Raw genomic sequence first — 11,853 nt, forward strand, 5'->3', positions numbered from 1 at the left:
AAATTTTGGGTGATCCAAACCTAGGAGTCAGAACCAGATCTTCCTATAGAAACCAGAGTCAGATTGCCCTTATTTCTAAAATTGAACTTAAGACCATTGAAGAAGCCCTACCTGACCTAGACTGGATCATTGCCATGCAGGAAGAACTAGCCTAATTTGATAGAAACCAAGTCTGGGAACTTGTACCTAAACCCATAGATAAGTCCATAATTGACACCAAATGGGTATTTAGGAACAAATTAGATGATCAAGGTGATATAGTGAGAAATAAGGCAAGACTAGTAGCCAAAGGGTTCAGCCAGGTTGAGGGTTTGGACTATGACAAAACTTATGCACCAGTAGCTAGACTCGAATCCATTAGGATGCTACTGGCTTATGCAGCACATAAAGGATTTAGATTATATCAAATGGATGTTAAGTCGTGTCACGCCCCAGTTAGTCCCTGTCCGAAGAAATTTCGGCAGCATCTCCCCTGTACGGTGGACAATATGAATCTCAGTATACATATATCTATACCTCGGCCACACTCGGCCGGAACAATACAGTACAAATAAGAAACAAACCACGCAGTTTATATCAATATTCCACACAGCTCAACATATACTCAATCCACGCAGTTTACTAAGGAAGAACGATATAAAACCAACAAAGATATACGTACACATCATACTCCACTACAACGAAGAAAACAAATCCACGAAGTAGTGTGAAAATCTGCAGCGGAAAACAAAAGCAGCAAACCCAAAGGTTCGACATAAAGTCCACAATACAAACCCACAATACCAGTATATAAGACGCAAAAGCAGAATAAATCCGACAAAGAAAATCCTCGCGCTAATGGGGCTAGCGACTGGAATATCTCCCGACGGCCTCAACTTGAAAAAATAGTAACAACGGGGTGAGTTCAAAGAACTCAGCAGGTAAACCAATAGACATGTACAGCAATATATATCCACCAGTAATAGCCTAAGGTACAGTCTCCTAAACCATGGGATCAAGAGTACAGTTCTCTAGCCATACAACCTACGGTATAGTCTCCTAACAGAATAACAGATATGCATAGCTGAAATAAACTGTAGTAACCAGCAATAGGCATAAAGTACAGTCTATAGCAAGAATAATAAGAAAATGCATAACTGAATTAAACTGTACTCACCTGCGAGGCTTGTGCAACTGACTGTAAACATACACAGATAAAGATAGTCAGAGCAAAAGCATATAACCTGTATGCATGTCAATCATATGCAATCACCAAAATGCATCAATCATAATTAATGCAATCTGTGCACATGATGCAAATGACATGGTCACCCCTGACGCCAGTCAGAATCTCACACACAATGGTGAGACCGCGTGGGTAGGGCTGTGACACCGTGCACTCTGTCGTCACTACCCCTGAAGAGTGACCGAGTGGACGGGATGCACCGGAGTACACCTATCCTCCAACCTCAACTATAGGAGGGAGCGCAATGCTCTCATCTCCCGGTACACAATGACGGGGAGGGACCCCGGTGTGCTACCACACTGCCTATCACACTACCCATGAGTGGAGCCTCCAGCGGAGCACCACCGGGCAACCTACACACCCTGTGTGCTGTGCCACTACCCATGCAGTGGTCACGTGGTGCGCAGGTCAATGTAGCCGGCCGACGAGCTCAACAATAATGGAGTCGTCAATCGCCCAGCATGCAATCATGCGATATGGTGCATGCGGCTACAATATGACATACCTGAACAAAGCCTCCTCCATATGTGTAGATGCCAAACAGACAAACACATATATAACAATGATAAGAAACAGCATAAATCCAAAGACATCACATATAACAATGATGTAGGTATCATGAATCCAAGAGCATGTATCACACATGTAAAGCAACTAATCCAGTAGAGTAGAGCACTATAGATATGCATCTCTATGAACATATATACACATGGCAAGAGATAAACTATCCAATCCTGAAGTAAAGCAACTAGCAGATGAAGCATGTGATAGGTATCAACTAGCTAAGCCCAAGAGAGAGAATAATCTACTATCTACCACTAGTAAGTATATATAAGCTACACATATCATAAGACATTATCAAAAGATAAGTCAGAGGGTACCCGCCTCAAATAGAAGGTACAAATCACGCAATCCAAGGTCGACGTCGAGACGCCGTCTCGAATCAGAGTCCTGTGTCAATAAATACATTTACATTTATTTAGCTAGAATACAAACAAATAGCTAAATAAATCCTAAACAGAAATTTAGGGACAAACCCTAACCTATAACCCTCCACCTTTCTAACGGTTAATTAGGAATAATTTCCTAATCCTTAATTACCAATTAGATTAGTTATCTAATACCTAAATTAAATCCAATAGTCGATTAGGGTTACTTGTCTTAACCCTAATCATTCCATTTAGGTTAATCTAAGCGATTAGATCTAATCACAAACAATCACTACTAGAATCCAAACCTAAATAATCAAATCCAACAATGGTCTACATCTAAGATCAAATCTACATCCAACTACTCAACCAATACATAAACCCTAATTCATCCACACTAAGATCAATCATCTAAAACAAGACAAACCCTACACACCTTACCTCGATCCAATTGCTGTTGATTGCTGGAACCAGAGAAGCTACTGGTTGAAGTGTTGCCGGAACCAAGAACAACTCCACAGCAAGAACAGAACAAGACCTCACCTTGCTGCTATCAATCTGATCAAGCAGGAGGTCAAGCGGTGGGGATCACCAATCAAGCAAGAACTCTCCTAGCCTCTGCCGACAGCTCAAAGGATCCCATCATCTTCCACCGAGACCTAATCAACCACAAGAAGATGAGGATCAAGAACAGGGTATCGGTGAACAGAGAAGAGATCGGGGGAATGGCTCCTGGCGATCTAGGGCACAGATCAAAGAACAGGAAAGAGGAATAAGGTTCGGATTGCTTACCCATTGAAGCCCTAATCGCCCCTTCCACGCCGGTGATCGGGTGGCACGGATCGATCCAGATCCGGCCAAGGAAGAGATGGATCGCACTGTGAGCAGTGCGAGGAAAGGAAAGGGAAGGTCGATTGGCTAGGAGACAACACGAATCAACCCCCCGCCGTGCCCTAGTTGTCGTATCGCCGACGATCGATCGTTGAATCCACCGAACCGCAACCCCTCGATCGAAGGAGATTGGTACTCCACCAATCCCGTCGTGCTCCAGCAAGCTCCGGTGACTCTACTGGTTTCCGTCGAGGTCGACAGCCGCCGGAACCGTCAGCTGCTTCGTCCGCAAGAGAGAACAGAGAGAAGGGAGGGGAGATCGGGATCGCGTCGGGGCAGAGAGGGGAGGAAGAGCTCGGTTAAAGGTTTAAGTCGGGTTCGGGAAAAAGAAATAAGAAAGGAAATTTATAATTAAACTTTCCCTCACTTAAACGGGTATCCCAAACAGGCTTTAATCCGAACCCGAAATTGATCCCCTCAAAATCCGTCATACGAGCTCCGAAAAATTCCTAGAAAATTTCTAAAAATTCCGGAAAAATTCTATAAGGCTATTTCCCAAATAACCTTATTTATTAAATTCTTCCGAGATCTCACAAGTCGGCCTTTTTGAATGGGTTTATTAAGGAAGAAGTATATGTAAGGCAACCTCCAGGGTTTGAGGACTTAGACAACCCAAACCATGTATTTAGACTGAAAAAGACATTATATGGATTAAAGCAAGCACCTAGAGCATGGTATGAACGACTATCCAATCACTTGATATCCAAAGGATTTAACCAAGGTTAAATAGATCCGACCCTATTTGTAAAAACCATAGAAAAAGACATCTTCATAGCCCAAATCTATGTTGATGATATAATTTTTGGCTCAACCAACTCTAAACTTTTAAAAGAATTTATTAAACTAATGGAAAATGAATTTGAAATGAGTTTGGTTGGGGAACTTAACTTTTTCTTAGGCCTACAAATCAAACAAACCAAAGATGGAATCTATATTTATCAAACTAAATATGCTAAGGAATTAATTAAAAATTTTGGCATGAAAAATTCAAAAATTATAAATACTCTAATGGCAACCAACATCAACATTGACTTTGACCCAGAAGGAAAACCAGTAGACCCAAAGTATTATAGAAGTGCAATAGGTAGCTTACTCTACCTAACTGCAAGTTGACCCGATATATTATTTGCAGTAGGTATGTGCGCAAGATACCAATCTTGTGTATAAGAGTCGCACCTAAGTTATGTTAAAAGGATACTTAGGTACATTAAAGGTACCCTAAATGTAGGACTTTGGTACCTTAGAACGTGCACCTTTTGACCTTTTTTTGATTATTCTGATTCAGACTATGCCGGGTGTAAACTAGACAGAAAAAGTACAAGTACAAGCTGCCAAATTCTAGGTCAGTGCCTAGAAAGTTGGTCAAGCAGAAAGCAACATTGTGTTGCTCTATCCACTACTGAAGCTGAATACATAGCCCTAGGAGAGTGTGCTTCTCAACTCTTATGGATGATGCATACATTAAAAGACTATCAAGTAGAATACAAAAATACAAAAATTTTAATCGACAATATGAGCTCAATTAATCTAACCAAAAATCCAATTCATCACTCAAGGACTAAACACATAGAGGTAAAACACCATTTTGTAAGGGATCATGTAGCCAAGGGTGAAATTGTACTCAACTATGCTGAGTCCAAATCAAACCTAGCTAACATTTTCACAAAACCCTTACCTGAACTTGAGTTCAGTGCACTTAGAAGGCAAATAGGAATGTGTTGGGTAGAATAGGTATTGATTTTCAAATCAGTTTCTTACCTTTACTCCTAAATGTTTTACTTGTTTTCAAAATCTGCTTAAGTTTAAAACTATATTTTTAAATTTTAGGCAAAATTTTGTTTTCAAAATCCCAATTTTACTAGTTTTTCAAATTTGGACTTAGCCTATGCTCAAACCCTAGATATCATGTTCCCCTAGAATTCAGCTAGAGCATCTCACAAACACCTAGGTGTACCTTGATTGTGCTTGATAAACTTAGAACGGTGTGAGATGCATAGGGTACAGCTTGGACTCAAGAATGCTTATATCTGTGCATCAATATGAGTCTGGGCGTTAAATACCTAATATACAGTAATCAAGTCAAGTCATCCAGCCTTAGTCAAATCTAACTGGATCTATTGACTTAACTTGACTAACCAAGTGAAAGTTGTTGTCCTCTAGACAATCAGCTAGTAGCTAGATGGTTAGACATGTGGCCAAGAAAATAAATATTTGATTTTTTTTAGGTTACTGAACTTGCACATTAGGGCTCTGATACCTTACCAAAAGAACCTAATTAAATTGCAATCAACTCAACTTATGCTTGGACATTAAGGTTTAAACTTATTGCTCCTCCTTGGCCATTAAGTATTTTGAAATTCATTATTCATTTTTTCAAAAAAAAAAAAATAGTCTTAGACTTTCTTAATATTTTTATACACTTTTTAAAGTCATTTGAAAATTTAGTAAAGTTTATTTTTTTCTCTCCAAGTTATTATTCAAAAAGAGTGTTCAAAATCAAAAGAATATTTACCAATAAAGCCTTTAGAATCTATTTAACAAAGTTTGAAAAATGTATTCAACTAAGTTTCAAAATTGGCTACAGTTACTTTTCAAAGTAAACCTTCTACTAGCTTAATTGAAATAAAATTATCTCTTCAGACATTTAGCTTTACAATGAAAATTAATTATAAAAAGCTAAGTGTTTGAAAAGTTCTTTAAATTAGCCAAACATCTTTTCTTTAGAGCTAAAAGTTTTCTTTAAATTTTTTTTCAAACTTAATTCAATTTTCGTACTTAAGAAAATCCCTTTTAAAAAAACTTTTAAAAGTTTAAGTTTTCAAAATTTTGGCTAAACATATTTGTTTTTGCACTTAAAGTGTTTTTACTTAGCCAAAGTTCACTAAGCTTTTTCCTACAAAGTTTTAAAAGCCAGGTATTTTAAATTTTATTTTTTTGGGCTTCAACATTTTTACTAAGTTTTTCCTACAAAGTTTTTTGATATATGGCAAAGGGGGAGAGTAGGACAAAATTCAAAAATTCAAATTAAGAATAAGAGTTCTCTTATTAAGGGGGAGCCTTAACTTTGGAAACTTTAAGTTTACCTTAAATTTTTAAATCCTTTTTGCTTGTACTTAACCTGTTACTTAAGTATGCTTACGTTTGTGCTTAAACTTATTATTTTAAAGCATGCTTATGTTTATGCATTTTTGTTTTACTTAACTTTGAATTTGAGTTGCCATAATCAAAAAGGGGGAGATTGTTGGTGCGGGAAGCATCAGATAATCGAACCCAAGTTTTGATAATGGCAAAGGGTTCAAAGTTAAGTAGTGTTGTGATCTAACAAGTTCATGGAGTTTGCAGGAAAGTCCTAAGTGGTACTTAGGCAAAAGTCCTAGCTATGGTTAGGCAGGTGGAAAACCCTAAGGGGTGGTAACCCTATGCGGAAAGTCTTGGCGGGTCGAGAGTTTCAGGCAAAAATCCTAGGGGGGGTAACCCTAGGTGGAAAGTGCTGGTGTCACGAACCAGGTGGAAGACTGGACGGGCCGGGAAGCGAAAGTCCAGCAGAAAGTCTGGAAGCTTCGAACGCTGAGCAAAAGTCCAGTCGATCTGGAGGATCGCACTGGCAACAGGTAAATCTTTTGAGTGGAGTAGGTGAGGATGCGTTCCCCGTAAAGGGAACAATAGGCGTCGGGTCGACCTAGGGTTTCCGGATGGAAATCCGAAGTCAGACCCGGACAGTCCGATGGCTGTCAATTATATCACTTATAATATGTCTGTACTAACTTTGTTTTGCAGGGTTTTGTGTTTGGGACTAACACATTTTGCAGGAACAAAGAAGCACATTTGACCTCGGATGAACAGTATCCGAGGCACCTCCATGGGGCTTGGAGGTGCCTCGGGTGCAAGCTGAAGCCAGCTGTCCAGAGGAGCTGGAGGCTCCTCGGAGGAAGCTGGAGGCGCCTCGGAGGAAGCTGAAGGCGCCTTGGACCAGGCGTTGGAGGCGCCTTGGAGCAACTTGGAGGCACCTTCAATGGGATAAGGCGCGACCAGATCAGAGCTGATCCATGCGTATGACTCGGCGGCCTGGAGGCGCCTCGGACAGGCTTGAAGGTGCCTCCAGCACTGTATAAAAGGGGTCTTCGAGCAGCAGCTAGAAACAACAACTTCCAAGCGATCTTTCTGTTGGGATCTTAGATGGCTAGAGGGGGGTGAATAGCCTCTTTGAAAAACACTAAACAGAAAATTACTTCAAGAACTTTGTTAGCACAGCACAGCGGAAATAGAAAAACTAAAACGAAAGAAAACAAACACACAGCAGACACAAGGATATACGAGGTTCGGGGATAACTTGCCCCTACTCCTCGGCGTGTCCGTAAGGAGGACGACTCCTTGATCTTTCGGTAGATCACACCCCGGACAAGATCCGGCTAAAGATGTCTCCTTCTCGGTGGAGCAACCTCTCAACAAAGTCTCAGATGATTATAGATTTAAGCACAAGACTTACAGTGGCTGAGAAAAATATTAAGATGAGCTTACAGCCACGCGGAGAAGAGAACAGAGCAGAGAGCGCACAATCAACCTTCTCAGCAAGGAGCTCACAGCTTCACCAACTTGCTCTCTCGAAGGCTTGATCACAAAAGACAGAGAATTCAGAATTATCCCTTTCTGAACTCCTCTTCTTCCTTCTTATGTCTCTCTGCTTCACTGGCTCGAATCACCGCCGTCTGCAGAATCGCTGCTGCCAGCCAGGCGTAGCCAATCACCTCTCCTCCTCTTCTGATTCTCTGAACACATGCCAATGGAAATCACTGGCGTCTCTGGATACCAACCAATGGGAAGAAGTCAAACTGAGCAGCCCAATCGTAATCGGATTTCGCCAGTGAACGTTGATGCCTCAAATGCATCTGTTGCAGCAAATTACAGTGAAAAGGGTACTTGTCTCCTTCTCTTAATGAAGCTTAATTTGAATCCAAACATGAGAATGTGACCTGCAACCTGCAAGCTAGAAAGACTCACAGCAAATGGTTAAAAACAGATAGGTGAATACAAATACGGCAATCAGAAAAAGTGCATGCAAAGCAAACAATACCGTGGGTCGGTCTGCAGACCGAACCACGCTTTCTGGATCATCGCTGATCGGTCTGCGGACCGATCAGGAACTAATCTGATCGGTCCCCAGACCGATCAGGCGCCGCTCTTTCCGAAGGTGCGCAGCTTCTGATCGGTCTGCGGACCGATCAGGCACTAATCTGATCGGTCCCCAGACCGATCAGATGTCGCTCGTCCCATTGCTTAAAGCCTCCTGATCGGTCTCCAGACCGATCAATAAAATCTCAGTAGGCTACTGATTGATTTCTGATCGGTCCGCAGACCGATCAGTAAAATCACAGTGAGCTACTGATCGATTTCTGATCGGTCTGCAGACCGATCAGTAAACGTTCAGTAGCCACTGATCAATTCCTGATCGGTCGGCAGACCGATCAGGTATAAAGGTTTCACTGGATCGGTCCGCAGACCGATCAGGTGTCCAAGGTTTCACTGGATCGGTCTGCCGACCGATCCAGCTTCTTGACTCAGACCGGGTCGAGCCCTCTCTGACCTAGTCCGGAGAAACGAGCTCCCTAGCTCTCTCCGACTTCATCTGGTCCTAGAGAACGAGCTACCGAGCCCTCTCTGACTTCGCATGCCAAGCTTCCTTCTTGGACTTTTCAACACTAGATGTCTGATCACCCTTGATCCATCTGGATTTTCCCTTGCCTGGCTTCACTCACCAGGACTTGCCAACTGCCTAACATCCCAGTTAGGACTTTCCCACTGCCTGGCTTCACTCACCAGGACTTTCCAACTGCCTAACATCCCAGTTAGGACTTTCCACTCGTGCCAAGCTCCCTGCTTGGACTTCTCCAGTGCCAAGTCTCCATACTTGGACTTTTTCCCGAATCAGGTCAACCAAGTCAACCTAGATTAGTAATTAATCTGAGTTAAATATCTGATACAAACTTAAATCAGTGTCAACAGCAAAACAACATCCAGGTCAGACTGTATCAACAATCTCCCCCTTTTTGTTGTTTGACAACACGATTTAAGTTTAGATCAGAAATGCTCATATACCCATAATTTTAGGGAAATCAGGATCCTCCCCCTAAGACGGATACACCACCAAGTCAAGGACGGGAATCAAGATCCTTCCCGTTATCCTCTCCCCTAAAATCAAGCTTTCATACATTTCTAAACTTAGGAAACTTAGGTATCCTCTCCTCCTTTGTCAAACACCGAAAAGGTGCAAATGAGGTGACAAAAACTAAAAAGGCTCCCCCTTAATCCATACTGCCTTCTTTTAACTGACCTAGAGTTCCCTCTAAGGTCACAATACGACAGTAAGAAAGACAAAAGATACAACCAAATCATGGCATAGGAACAGCATAAAAAAACATAGAAAATGAAGCATAATAAGGAGCAAGCAAATATAAAACCGAGTAGCATAAATATATGAGTAGCATCAGAAGTGCAAACATCCAGGTCAGACTAACAAATAACATCCAAAATACATACAGACAAGGTGACACACAGACTATATCAATCAACGTCCTCAACATGAGGAGCATCATCATCATCGGCAGGAAGGGTGAAATCCTGAGGCGGCACGCTGGAGGATGGATAGCCTGGGTAAGACTGCGGAGGCGGGTAGCGTGCCATCCATCCGAGTAGCAACTGCTGTGTCACCACCTGATGACTGCGCATATCATCGAAGCGCTGGTCAATATGCCCGCGCAGGTCATCGTAGCGCTGGTCAATCCGTAAGCGTAGTCCATCGAACTCAGCAGTCACCATCTCCTCGTGACGATCAAATCGGCTCTCCAACTCAGCGATCTGCCAGCGCAGGTCTGGATCCGCCTCGCCAATGTCAGCAGGAGGAGCAGCACCAGGAGCAGCTGCAACCTGTCGTGGAGGTCCCCGTGGTAACTCACCTAAAGCTCTCCCATCCTTCCACTGAACATCCCCATTTTGCCCTATGATTCCAGACTTGGAAAATGCCCTTTTCCCAAGTCGGCAATCCTGCCTGACCATTTTGATTATTCTACCCTTAGAGACATCAACCTGAAGGGTCTCAAGCCAATCAGTAATTATATGCCCATAAGGCATATAAATAGTGAAGCTGCTAGGCTGAGAATATGATATGATCGAGGAGTAGATGCTCGACATGATATCAAAATCAAGACGCCTACGCAACCCGTAAAGCATCAGACAATGATACGGTCGAATCTCTGATAATGGTTTAGATGTGATAGGTAGAAGGCAGTTCGTGACAATTTTAAAAAGAATGTAATCTTGAGGAGATAATCTCAAGGCTGCAAAAGTAGGGAAGTCAACATCTAGCTCATCTAGCCCTTGTCTAGGCTGTCTGAAGAAGTACTCATATATATCGTCAGGTGAGATATCAAACGGTGGAAGTAACTGTTCTGGTAAGTCAGGAAATATCGAAAAGACATCACCGGAACACCTCCGACAATTGAGATACTCAAAGAAAGATGAGATACTGAAATCAAGAGTCCGCTTAGCAACTCTTGTTTTAAAACCTTGATCATTAGTCTCATGAAGGTTATTATAGAACTTCAGAGACCAAGTCATAGTTGATATCCCGTTCCAAGTAGACTAGTGAATCGAGTTTGTAGTATGCTATGATTTCGGACACTTGTGGGCAAAATTCGTCCATGAATTTTCTATCCACGGACCTACAAGGGAGTAATTTGAATGTCCTTTGTTGAAAAGCTTGCTCGGACTGGCGGTTTGGGAATCTACTGGAACTAGCGGGTTGGGGTCGGGAAGGAGCAGCAGGAGTTTTGGATTTGGATGTCTTGGTTGGTTCCTTAGAGGTTCCCTCACCATCAGTAGGTTTCTTCCTAAGGGGACACAATGGGGTAAAATGGGGCAATGAGTGAGCACCGGAGCCACAAACAAATAAGAACCGAGACAACAATAACAGAAGATCCAGTGAGAAATGAAAACACAATGCCAAGTTTTAGAGAGGTAAGAAGTTACCTTGGTGCCATTTGAACTTTAGGCTAGGGCTTCCGAGGGCTGGAGCTTCGGCGTGCAAAAAGAAGAGAAAGGGTGAACTGGTGGGAAGAGTCGGCTAGGGTTTCGCGTGAATGAGGAGAAGGAGGGATCGGGAGGTTTTAAGGGTTTAGATGAGTGTACAGTGAAGAAATGATCGGACGGTTGTCCGATCAGAAGGTATCCGAAGCCCCCTGATCGGTCACCAGACCGATCAGGGAACCTCCTGACCGGTCTGTAGACCGATCAGAAGGTGATCAGTAGCCTTCAGCGAAGCCCCCTGATCGGTCACCAGACCGATCAGGGAACTTCCTGATCGGTCCGTAGACCGATCAGAGATCGATCAGTAAGCCCCCTAAGTCACAGACTTAACCAATGGAACCACTGATCGGTCTATGGACCGATCAGAAGAGCCTTATGCGTATCAGATTATCCTGATCGGTCCCTGGACCGATCAGTGAGGCGCACAAAAATAACCTGATCGGTCCCTGGACCGATCAGATTACAGACAGAAAGGTTGGGAAGTTTTTGGATCGGTCTGTCGACCGATCCATCTTCTCCTGATCGGGCTGTAGCCCGATCAGTGTCTGATACTGAAATTTTCAGTGATTTCAGTAACCGAAATCCTTAGATATGTTTGATAGTTCGTAGAAGTTTCTCCAGTAAAACTTTCAAAATCAATATCTAGAACCCTGAGAATCTACAAGCATAACTATGTCCTAACGATGGGCTCTTATGGTGTGAATTTGTTTATAATTTGAGACTTTCAAA

General features: G+C 42.5%; 1 long non-coding RNA gene across 1 annotated transcript; it reads right to left on the reverse strand.

Annotated features, from left to right (window-relative positions):
• Positions 1-2,159: 2,159 nt before the first annotated feature.
• LOC122012225 lies at positions 2,160-3,022 on the reverse strand. Its single transcript, XR_006120162.1, has 3 exons — positions 2,947-3,022; positions 2,596-2,813; positions 2,160-2,176 (listed from the first exon to the last, which is right to left on the reverse strand). It is a non-coding gene; the product is annotated as an uncharacterized LOC122012225 (long non-coding RNA).
• Between the last annotated feature and the right edge of the window lie 8,831 nt (positions 3,023-11,853).

Source organism: Zingiber officinale, chromosome 8A, assembly GCF_018446385.1.
Source record: "Zingiber officinale cultivar Zhangliang chromosome 8A, Zo_v1.1, whole genome shotgun sequence".
In the NCBI taxonomy this organism is placed as follows: domain Eukaryota; kingdom Viridiplantae; phylum Streptophyta; class Magnoliopsida; order Zingiberales; family Zingiberaceae; genus Zingiber; species Zingiber officinale.